Consider the following 13,012-nt stretch of genomic DNA (forward strand, 5'->3'; position numbering starts at 1 on the left):
CAAGTCTTAGGATAAATATGTTTAAGGTTTGTAATGCCTTTTTCTGTCCAAGATGTAAAGTTTAATATTTTTGTTCATGGTAAAGCCTGGATTGTTCCAAATGGGAGAATGAATAGTTCGTGTGAGTGTGGAGTTTGATATCTTGTGGAATTTCCACCAAACTGTTAGTGTCATGGCCACCTTCAAACTGTTGAAACATGGATATTTTTGAATATGAGTCTGGGCACATTTGAAACACCTGCCGCAAACATTACTGACATTATATCTTGTTTATGTGATTGGCTGTGCTTCTCTAGCCACAAGTACTTTTTGATTTATTTATTTTTTAATTTGGTAATTTTATATATAACAGCAACAAATGACAGCTTAAGTTTTATGACAAAATGTGCAAACAAGCTGGCCTGAGAGGTGTGTAGCGGGATATGACTCAGTGCATCTCTGGTGCTGCTTTTGATGAGTACAGTGTCATAAGTGTGTCTGTCCAGCAGCGCAAAGAGGAGATACAGCTTCTTCTCCCGGAGGTTTCCGATAAATATGTAGATATGTTAGTATGTAATAGAAAGACAGCTGTCCATCCTCATAGTCTAGGTACATGCCCGCATTCCTGGGCAATTGTGTCAGGGGCAGAGGGGTCTCAGGCTTGGTGCAGGTGTACGACTTCTGGGTGCTCCTCCAGAGCACCCAGAAACCCTCACAGTGGGTTTCTCAACTTGCTCAGACTCAAATCTCAATATCGGCATCCGAACCGTCTTAGAGAGGAACAAAAAACACAACTCATTTGATTAAATTGTTCCAGTATAAATATGGTTATCAAACATGCTTTTAAAAATATACTTCCATGGAGATGGTGCCCTACAGGGTAGTGTTGGAACAGTGTGTACAGGCTGTACAGGCTTAGTGTCATGTTGTGGCCCCGCCCCCTCCTCAAACATCTTGGTGTGTGTGTGTTCGTCTGTGTTGCCACACCCTCTCGTGTCGTTCACCTGTTCTCTGTTATGTGTAATCGGCTTGGGTGTATATATGTCTCGTGTGTCATAGTACGTGTGTTGGTGTTTGAGATGTGCATAGTATTTGAGCTTTGTTGTATGTTTTGCATGTTTGCAAAAATAAAAGTGCGTTTCATCGTGCCTCGTCCCCGCATCCTGCTTATCCTCGCAACGTCACAACTAGACCACTTTAGATGTAACTTAGAACCTCCAGTGACCTCTGTATGTGTTTCTTTAGTTGTATGAGCTCCACTGGAGGACTCTGAATAGTTGACAATGGAAGAGGGGTATATCAGATTCACCCCTTCTGCCTCGGTGTGACAGATTAACACACTGCATTAACGTTTAGAAATAAAAACATATGGTAAACACAATCTAGAAAATATTACCTTGTAACAATTCATTCAGTATATGAACTGTTTTCTGTGTCCTTATGTCTATAAATTAAAAGTAATAAAACATTTAAATGATAAATAAATTACAATGAATGTATAAATGTTCACAAATAAGAAACTACATTGGTCTGCACTTTTCTCCACAGATTCAAGGAACTCATGAAAGTTGGAAGCTATAAAAACACATAATACAGAATTATAGACTGACTGATGTTTGAGCAGAAAGATCACTGTGATGTTCTCATATCTAAAGCACTCAAAGCATTGATGTTGTGTAAATGAACTGTGATCTGATTGGTTTAAGGAAATAGATTCACCTACTTTGAAGTTCAAGTTTTTGTCAAAAGGTTAGAACTGGTTGACTATACTTTGTCTGTCCTGCAACAGGAAATTTAAACATTTATATCCAAAGTATTACGCGATAGAAATCAATTCAAGACTACCCGTTATTGACCGCTAGATGGCGGAAGATACGAAGAAATAAATGAGTCCAGATCCTCCTGCCCGACTTTACGGTGAGACTCTGCTTTTACGTCATTAAAACGCTAAAGAAAAAAGGCCGCCATATTTGTAGTTCCACAACGTGAAAAGGCGTCATTTTGTATGCCGAAGAATGAATAAATACCATGCCATGCCTTGAAGACGACGAAATTGCAATTTATTTAGCTAGCCATAAGAATAAGAATAGCTGTTTAATTTACATAATCACAAATATATTGCATGTACATACAGCTACATTTCAGTCGATCAAAATGTTTCACGTATTTATAACCGCAACTTTATGTTACAGTGGTCATATCAGAGATTTACCAATATAAAACGCAACAGGTGTCGTGTTCTGTAATAGAACATTTTAACATTTATATCCATATTACACATAACCAAGGTGTAATATAACCATATGTACTGAACAGACATGAACAGCCTGTGTATTGTGAAAATACATGTATGTGTCTTCTACAGCAATTACTGTGCCCTGCACACTTTAAGTTTGGCATGAAGTGTTTGCTTTTTCCAAAGCAAGTAATATTAAATTATTCTCATAGAATAAATTTCACAAAGACATGGACATGTTTTTTTGTATTTAATTTATTTAATGCGAATCGTATGTAGGTTACCACTGCTAAGCTTCACCAATGTCAAGGTAAGACCTCGAAAGGACGCAGAAAATTATTTTAATAACAGCTTCTGCTGATTTATTCAATAACTGTATGACACCGTTTGAGTGTACGTAAACAAACTCAAATTATTAGAGACACTCTTACTGCGTCTCCACATTGAAACATATCAGTTAGTTAGCTGGGCTGGCTAACTAGCTTAGCTTTATTAGCTAGCTAAGCTAATGGCGAAGAGGATTACGTTAAAGAACCCCCGGTCTACAGTTGTGCACATACAGGAAAATTAATGAATAGCATGGTAATACACGCATTTATTGGAACAGTTATGTAGCTAATATGCATTTGTAGTATGTGCGCCTGGCGTAGAAATGAGTCTTTGTTAGCCCATTAAGGCTATCTTAGCTAGGCTAGTCCGAGCAAGCTAAGTGCTGGTTGCTATGACAACGGGCTTGGTGTATTTTGCGAGCTTGTCGGCTACATAAGACAAGTGTTTATTGCTTTACTGCTGCGGTGAACTGTTATTATTGTAACACTCTGCTAATGCCAGATGTGTAGAATAACTCACTAGTTATGTTTACTTCGAGACTTTGGCAGTTTTAAGATGGCTAGAAAGCGAATGAGCCAGCTAGCTGTCCTAGCTAACATGCAACCTTCTGTACATCCCGGGTACTCCCAGCCCTTATCAGGACCCCACAGTTCCCTTTGAGAACTCCCTGGTATCACGATCATAACTTTGGACAACCAGTTGTCATTCTCAACTCATGTTTCAGATTTCCCCTTTGTAACATACGAAGGATTTGGCCCTTTCTTTCGCAGGAAGCTACCCAGGTGTTTGTGCGGTCTCTTGTGATCTCAAAGCTAAACTACTGCAACTTACTACTTGCTGGTCTAGTAGTACTCTAGTACTTATTGTTTATTGCACTTATCAATGTTTAAGGTAGACCTTATGTATTTTGTACTTCTTGTTAGGAACTGGTTCAAAGTGACAAGTCCTTCAAGTTCAATCTCCTCCGAGTTACCCTCTGCCCTCCGTCCTCTGTAGCCGGATCCGGGGAAGTCAAGAGATACTGACACCAAGGTAGTGAATCAAGAGAGTTCAACTTTATTGAGGAAAGCACAGAGTATATATGTGTCCTATATCTACTATCTAAATCTACAGGATGATGGGGAAAAGTGAGGCATGTTCTAAGGGTCTACGTAGAAAGGAAAGGGACAAGGTTATTAAAGATTAGATGTTCTCTGCATGAACGAGCCACGAGCTGTTCCCTTGCCCGCCATTAGCCACTCCTGTGCTTAAAGAGAGACGGAGAGAGAGAAAGGGAGGGGTAAAGGAGACAAGAAGAGGGAGCGGATGACCTAGGGCGACCAGCTTGTGGTCAAGCCGCCATGTCATGGCTGATAGGCAGAGACCTTGCGTTGGGTGCCTGAATAGAGAAAGGCTCCAGTATCTAACACTTCTAGGCATCAGCAGTAATCCCTGTATTTCTACAGTATTCTAGATCATTGCTATATTGGACTCTAACCTATTGGACTGGCTAGGATGTATTCTATGAATAAATAACAAAGCACTTTTGTAAGTCGCTCTGGATAAGAGTGTCTGCTAAATGCAGTAAATGTAAATGTCCAAGGAAAGCCGACACTAGCAGGCAAACCGAGCATTGCACAGGCCATATTTGAAATTCCCACAATGCTTTTCTCACCGAGCGTATGTCCGGGCAATAACGTCAGTTGGTCCTACCAGACAATTATCAGCATGACGAGAGTCTTTCATATCAATAAATTCTGACAACACTTTGAAAGTGATAAGCAGTGGTTAGCTCGAAAGTTATTCATAAACAAGCACGTTGAAAATTACGAAACAAGAGACTTAGATCAGCTGTTGTCTCTATCGATGGTGTGGGTGACCCATGTGTTCTTAGGATGCAGGTAGGGTCTAACGCCTTCTGTGCTGAGTTGCTGTTTCCATATTTTAAAAATAGAACATTGTTAAACGGCATCTGTAATAGTTAAGGAAAATGTGTTATAAGTATAAAGTGTTACAGTAAGTGTTTTGGCCCCTGACTGCCATTAGGACAAGCCAAGACAACCGCACACTACGTTATCTTATCTACTTGTTAAATCAGCCTGAAATTAAGATACAGATAAAAGTGTTGATTTTTATACTAACATTTTAACAACTTCAGCCAAAGTATTCAGAATGTAAATGTTTGGTCTAGCAGATATGGCCCACAACTGATGCAGAGAGTGCATGACATGGCAGAGGGGATTCATGTTGGCAAAATGCCCTCCTACGAATTAGTCCCAAATACTGAAGCAAAAAAGAGGCCGAATTCATCTGATGGAAGTAAGTCTAAAAGGGCTTCTTGATGATGTTACCCTGGTGACTTGCATTCTTTCCAGATGCTCAACAACCATTAAAAGTAGTGCATTGCTAAAAACTACTACTTGTTGTGCTGGAGGTGTTGAAAATATGGTTTCCTTGTCATTGTCAGTTTGATTTTATAAGGTTCTACGTGGGTATCGATAGGAGCTGAAACTGTGCATGTGTTGCCCCTCTGAGGAGATGAGCCAATGAGGAAGATGCCCGTGTTCAAATTTGACTCTAGACCACGCTTTGAGCCGGTGCACTTTGTCAGCGTTTGAAGTTGCAGCAGCATTGGCGGAGTGGGACGCAATGGTGAGAAGGAGAACGAGAAGGATCTCAGGAGTGAGAAGCTGAACAGCGGCAAGCAGCGGGAGGCTGGAGACAAAGCCTCTCCTCTCCCTTCTCTGACACAAACACAGTCACGTGTTATATACTCACATAATCCAAAATCTAGCATCTTTTATTTGCTGTTAGCTGGCGAAGAGTAATCAGTATAGTCAGATTCCTTTAATGTAAACACTTGGGAAAATTCCTGCCATGAGATCACTTTGGACACAGGGAAGATCTGATAGTAAATATTATGACAGGGTGAGGTCATGACTGCTTAGAAAAGTTTATAATGAAGGTCATGAAAGGTCAGTTTTGACTAATTGCAAAAAACGCCATGTAAACATTAGAATGGGAAAATCAAGCGGTCTGAGCGAAGCGAACTGCGAACGAGGCATGGAACAGACTAGCCAGGACCAATATTTTGAAAGGGATCAGAAGAGGATGACATCAAGAATCATTCTGATGATCATGTGGCGCACGGTCAAGCAAATTGCAACCAGATACAATGCTGTTGCTCCAACTAACATGTCTGAAGGCACACCATGGGTCCTCTGAAATCAGTAGATGTTTGAACAGAAGGGCTTACCTATGTATTGTGACCAAGTGCATCCCTTCATGCAGCTGCTTAAACTATGGCAGAAGGACACTTTCAACAAGAGAAGAAACCCTTCCGCAAGGGTTGTATAATCACGGATTTGTTCCAGTATCAAGACAGCAAATTTTCAATGTTTGCCTGGCCTTCACAGTCCCCAGATCTTAATCCTATAGAACATCCCTGGGTAAAGGTATAACAGGCAGTTTAGAACATGTCAGTCCCTCCAAGTAATTTAAGAGAAAATATCCTATGAAGATTGGACCAAGATTCCTGCAGAGCATTTTCAGCATATAGTGGAAACTATGCCAGAAAGAATTGCTGCAGTTCTGGAGGCCAAAGAAGGTCCAACATGCTATTAAATGGGTGTACTTAAGCCAGATACACTGTGTCCTATAATAGGATGTTGCTGGAATGTATGTGGATGTTGTTGGAATGGCCGCAGAGTTGCAGCAGCAGTACAGGTAGTCTGTGATCCTTTCCCCCATCCGAGTGAGTTTGCCCTTTTACACGGGGTCGAGTTATGATGTAAATGTTTAATTACACAGGATGGATTGTGGGTGACAGAACCGAACAGCCTTCAGGATTCAAATAGAGAAAGGTGAAACTTCTCCAGCCTTTGAGTTAATCACAGGACTATTGCATAGCAATTAGGGATAACAGAACAGCTTTCGGGGGGTTTGGGTGGGGTGCCTTATCCGCCCCTTTAACAGAGTAGTCACAATTCAAATTTCCCTTCTTCCATTGTTTACAAGGCATTATACATGTGGTTTATTTATAGTGCACGGAGTAATATGCAGCGAGTCTGGTCTGTCTGCTTTGGAAGAGAAACATTTAGCCAGAAGAGCAAGACACAGCCAGGAGGATGATTGGTAAGAGCACATCATAATATGCACCTTAAAGCTGTGCTCTACAGCTAGGTCCTGTTCCATGACTGCATATATAAATTTACTACTGACATTGCCATTTATATCTGGCCATTTACAGTGCACTCTTGCTCAATGCAGCACTTGAAGCTGATTTTCCATTGTGTAGTTATTATGTTCAAGAGATGTTTGACCCGGTCAGGGTGACACACTTTAGTGAGGGCAGCAGTATCCTAGAGGACACTACAGACAGTGACGGAGACATCTCAGAGCGCGAGGTGAGAGGTTGAGTTTTTTGTTACTCTCTCTACGACATACTTTTCATGCCAGGTACTATTGTCCAGTTCAGCCCAATTTAATTTACTGCCTTGTATTATGATATATAAATTGCTGAACATCTTATCACTCAGTTTCAAACATCCCCTCAGCTGTTTTAAGCCATTTCGGTTATTCAGAAGTACTGCTAAATGGATGTGGTGGGAAAATGAGAGCACATCAAACACAGACAGCTTTATGCATTGAGTAGTAAAGAGTAAAAGTTTATTGAGTTTGTAAAGGGAAAGAAATGTGAGTTCCACCTTCCAACTATAACTTTTCTAGGATACGTGATCAGCCATGGTGAAATCACTACGGATGATAAGAAGATCAAAGCCATCTTCCAGTGGCCCATTACTATTATAGTTAAAAAACTCCAGAGATTCTTGGGATTTGCAAACTTTTACCGATGCTTCATATGGAATTTTAGCAGCATTGCAGCTCCTCTCACAGCCCTCCTGAAAGGAGCAATGACCAAGCTACTTTGGAATCAGGAGGCTGATCAAGCATTCAGGAAACTGAAAGAAGCTTTTACCACGACTAGCATACGTCGACATCCTGATCCTTCCATTCCATTTGTCGTGGAAGCTGATGCTGCTAACATCGGGGTAGGAGCTGTACTTTCACAACGATACGACAAGTCCAAGTTACAATAGATGATTAAATAGACAAGTGTATATAAAATAGATGATGGAATAAACAAGCCATACAAGACACAGTCATCCCAATGGAATGTCTGTCGGGAAAACATTACCTACCTTGTGCTGTGACCATCTGTTGAAGTGGGCTCATTCTTCGCTGGTTCAGGGCTATGACAAGCGATATTTATAAGTATGTTTCTTCATGTTCAATTTGCAGTCAAAGCAAGATGCCTAAGACCCTACCCACAGGAAAGCTCATGCTTCTTCCCGTACCAGAAAGTCCTTGGTCTCACATCACCTTAGATTGCGTTACTGACCTCTCTGTCCTCACTGTAGTTGATGGATTCTCCAGGGGTGTGTGGTTCATTGTGTTTCCGAGTATGCCTACAGCCTGCCAAACTGTGGAAGCCTTGTTTAACCAGGTGTTCCGTATATTTGGCATCCCAGAGGACATAATATCATATTGGGGACATCAATTCACATCTCGAGTTTGGGCTTCCTATATTGAACACATCGGGGTAGCTATTAGTTTTACATCCACAGTCAAATGGCCAATTCCTACATTGTTTTTATATGAACAATCCATCAGACCGGTCCAAGTTCCTCTTATTGGCAGAAATGGCCCAAAATTCACTTACTAGTTCATCCACTGGCTTGACTCCTTTTTATTGTATTTTAGGTTATCAGCCTCAAATGTCCCATGGACTTCCATATCAGCTGGTTTCCCCGCTGTGGATGAGTGGATGCAGCGGAGCGAAAGGGTATGGGAGGAAACAGATCAGTGTATTGTATGAGTTCTCTGAACGTATAAGGAAATTGCGGACAGGCACAGAGGGGAGAACCCGATATACCAACCTGGTGACAGAGTGTGGCTCTCTACACAGGACTACCGCAAGCCGGGGTCATGTCGCAGGTTAGGTCCCAAGTATATCGGTCCATATGAAATGACCAAGCACATTAATGAAGTCACATATCAACTCAACTTACCTGCTCACTTTTGTGTTTTGAGGTCATTTCATGTGTCCCTTCTTAAGCCTGTTGTTCCTGTTGTGGCCTTTGGATGAGATCACCCCTGAGGTCACTCCTGTATTAAGTATGTTGGTTGCTGTCATTAGAGTGTATTGTTTCTGAAGGTTTTTTTGCATTATGCAATGCCTCTTCGCAGAGTGTGATTTTCAAGAACTTTAGTAAGCAGATGACTTATTTGCATCACCTTTTTTGGTAGGACAAAGCCCATCCATGAGCCAAAGGAAGCTGAGGTAGGCCCCATTCCATGAAAACACAGGGAGTGTGTGAACCAGGATACCAACACAAGCATACATGCAAGCTGACACCTACCCTCCCCTTGTCCAGTGGTTTGGCCAGTAGACAACTAATGAAAAACATTTCAAAAGCGTTTATACAGAAGCCAATGTTCAAATGGCTCTCTGTGCAGTGAGGAAACATATCATAAGGAAGTGCAAATTCCACTAAAGTTTAAGTAGGATCACTGAATTCAAAGTCTAGAGCACTATTACACTATGACTTCTAACAATAGCGTAAAAACAGTAATGTCATTCGTTTTTAGGAAAGGAATGTAAAAGTTTATGAAATATTCTTAAAAAGAGGACAGTTTGATGAGGAGCTTGGTCTTGCACAGCTACCAAAACCCAGGACTGAACTAGGAGTCTTTTGATATTCAATCTAACACTCACCCAGCTGAGCTATTTCAGCTAGTGACTAAATACTTTTGCCTGGTTTCGATCAAAATGTTACCAATGAATGTAGCTCATGTTCATGTCAGAGGAAACTGTCACCTTTATCCCTGGTGAGCTAGTGGCTAGGATTCTCTTTCAAACTTAATTTTTATGTGGAATAAAAAGAAATATGAATACCTCTCTTTATGACCTCCTAATGCTCATGCATACCAAGTCCAGTATGCATACAAACATCGTCAGTATACTAGGAATACAGAGTTTGAAAAATGTTTGTCAGAAGCATCTGAGCTTTATTGCTGGTGGGTGAGTGGCTAGGATTCAACACTTTCACCACTGCGACTTGGGCTTGATTCCTGGTCAGGGGACGCTCTTTTTGCTCACTTAAAAAAGAAGCTTGTATGTGAAAAAACAAACTTCCTTTGAGTCAGATTTTAACTGACAGACTAAGGATAACAGTTTTAAATTCTACAGTCCTCCACTCTACCAACTAAGCTATTGAAGGCAACAGACATGTAATCCCATAAGTCCAAACACCAGTATGTTGGCAAGAAACACGGCCAGTTATGGATGTTTGAATTGTTAAGTTCATTTGACACAAAGAAGAAACATTGCATTGTACGAGTTGGAGATGTTCAGCTCCAACAGATATCTCTTGATTACATTTGGATGCATACTGGACTTTGTGTACAATCAATAACTACTGGTACTAACTCAAAGTATGTTTCCCCCTTCAGTTTTATTTTATGCCAGAATAAAGACTTTCTGTCTTTAGAATTCTACATGACTCAAACTGAGATGCAGCAGATCACTTAGCTAGAACAAAGGGTCTTGTACTACAATAACGACTTTTGCTTTATTGCCCATAAGGTCCACCTCTTTTTTCTTTAACCCTCAGATCATCCCGTAGATGTTAGAATTATTCTAATGAAATTATAATTAACATTTAAAAAAATTCCTTAACATCACTCTTAAAATAACTTTTACCTTACAAATGATTTCTTTACCAGCAAATTTGAGTTGGTATGAATTCATCTATTAATTTTTCGTTATTATTTCATTAAATACATGCCCCCCCCCCGCCCCCTAAAAAAAGAATAACAGTCCAAATGAAAGGTCTAAATGAATCTTTGCAGTAACAACAGTCTTTTATGCTCTTCCAACCACCCCACCTCCTCCCAGTGGACACACCATGCTCCAGTACATGATTCTGGAGTGCTGTGCTATCTGTGCTCCCCACTAACTCTTCCTACCTGCTGGGGTTTCTCCTTCCTGGACCTGCCTTAAAATGCTTAAAATGACAGCACCTTGCCCTCCATTTACCTGCAACATTCTGCACTGTCACAAACAATATTTATGTGCAGATTAGCAGATGAACCTCACCTGGATGATCCACATTTCATTTCTTTGTACTGTTATAATAATGAGTTACTGTATTTCTACCCAGGTGTTCTATCCAGGTGAACTGTGCTCTGTTTCTATCTCCTATGATGTCTTTGTGTAGGAATGCTGTAGTGTATCTTTCATGCTTACAATTTGTCAGCCATCCTCTACCCAACTCATCTTTGCCCAGGTTTATCCAGGGTTAACCGAAGGAGGGGGAGTTCCCTTTTGAGTCTGACACCTTCCAAGTCCCTTCCACCATTCCAGTGAGTTTTTCCTACTGTCACCCTTGCCAATGTCATTTGGCTTATTTATCAGTTGTCACAAGGTGTTAACGTTATTATGCACATGTATATAAAATGTGTATATACTCTATATACATAAATATATATATATATATATATATATATATATATATATATATATATATATATATATATATATATATATATATATTGCATTATTCTCTGCATCTTACATGTTATTTGCAGTTTGGATTGGATTATAAAGTGAATTTCATTGGTGAGTACTATATTTTTTGGTGACAAAGTATAATCTAATCTTTACAAAGCAGTGACCAGAAAGGAAGAGCTGGATGAGGCTTTGGTCCCCATGATAGTTAGAGACACACAGCCATTTAGCATAGTTGAGGATAAAAGCTTCAGGGACTTGGTAGCAAAATTGGATTCAACTTATATTCTCCTAACTAGGAAGGTATGTGTGGTGACATGGATACATTATGAGAGTAGTATTAAAAATATATATAATTATTTTCTTCAAAATTCCTGCAATGAGTTTGTCAGCAGATATGTGGACATCTCTTAATGTGGATGCCTTCTTGGCTGTGACCTGCCATTTTATAGATGACAACACATTTCTGAAGTCTACACTACTTGGTGTTGTGAAATTCCTGCAGGCGCATACGGCTGAAAATTTGGCCTGTGTGAAATCCTCTCTTATGGAAGAATGGGGAATAAAATAAAGTCACATGTCTGGTTACTGATGGCACATCTAATATGATTGCCTGTGGAAATAGCTGAAGCTGCCTCATGCGCTTCAAAAAAAAAGAAACTGAGGTTGAAACAAGGTGTTGGAGCGATTAGTAGAACTCAGGGAGCCTGTGGGGGCAGATTTGGCGGGTTTACAAACTGATATTCCTGCGCTGATCTCTGATGTGTACAGTAATGTATGTGGGTGCCGGTCTATACTGTATTCTTTTCACAAGGCAACTGTGGAGCTGTCAGACCTCAGTGGCAGGCATAATCATATCCCAACACATTTCAGACTAAAGGATTTGAACTCCCTGGCACTGCCAGACACCTAACTGGCTATAATTTGATGGGGAGGATGCAGGTTGTCTGCATGCCTCTGGAATTGCTTCTTTGACCTATTCACACAGCGATCGAGAGCCTTACACTAATGCCAGAGTCCCTCTGATTTCATACTTTTCTCTGCATTGTCCAAGATTTGTAAACAAGCACAAATCCATGGGTAAAGTTTTGTAATCAAGAACACACTCTAATGTACTTGGAACATGTCTTAGCAGATTGTGATTTACAAGCAATGTTATAAGCAACACAAGTTCAAACAGGTGGTTTGTTGACAAGGGGTCATTCATCAAACAAAACCCACATGGCCCATATGGGGATCGAACCCATGACCTTGGCGTTATTAGCACCACGCTCTGACCAACTGAGCTAATCGGCCTTTCTCTGTTCATTTCGCAGTTTTTGGTGCAGCACTGAAGGGAACCTTTCCATGAAATTGTAGACTTGGTGTCAACGAGATTACGGCCACTTTTTCGACCGAGCATAGGTGAAAGTTGACACTTATTGTTCCCTCTGACAAATGGTTATTCTGCAGCCAACTTTTGAATTAAACTTCAAAAGCAAATGTGGAGAAGCTTTTGTTAAAGAGCAATTCAGTGCAGTTGTACACAGTGACGAAATCATCAATTGCAAAGTCCACTGAGCTTTATTGCTGCGAGTTACATAGTGCTGTCTATTACACCATGAAATCTGCCATAACAACAAAAATGTAATGTCTGATTCTGTGAGCCAAGGAATATAAACCTTTTAGGGACATATTTAAAATATCAGATTTTCTGCCTGAGCACAGAGTAGGCATTTTTTTCTAGCTTTAACCATACGTCCTCTTTCTTTGGAAATCTGTGTCATTGCTGCATGAATAAGCAGAAAGATTTTGAGCAATTTTTTGTCTGGGTCTAAGGGGCAATTTATTCAAACCAAAAGATGCTATTTTAGCTAGTTTGTCAAATGAACATGTCAAACCTACAGAGACAATGTGTCTAGCTACAGAGCTCTGCA

At 40.4% G+C, this 13,012-nt stretch overlaps 1 non-coding gene across 1 annotated transcript; it reads right to left on the reverse strand.

The window, feature by feature from the left end:
- Positions 1-12,318: 12,318 nt before the first annotated feature.
- On the reverse strand, positions 12,319-12,392 carry trnai-aau (transfer RNA isoleucine (anticodon AAU)). The gene has a single exon. It is a non-coding gene; the product is annotated as a tRNA-Ile (tRNA).
- Between the last annotated feature and the right edge of the window lie 620 nt (positions 12,393-13,012).

This window comes from Electrophorus electricus, unplaced genomic scaffold, assembly GCF_041902795.1.
Source record: "Electrophorus electricus isolate QZ-2024a unplaced genomic scaffold, ASM4190279v1 Scaffold42, whole genome shotgun sequence".
Classification (NCBI taxonomy): Eukaryota; Metazoa; Chordata; class Actinopteri; order Gymnotiformes; family Gymnotidae; genus Electrophorus; species Electrophorus electricus.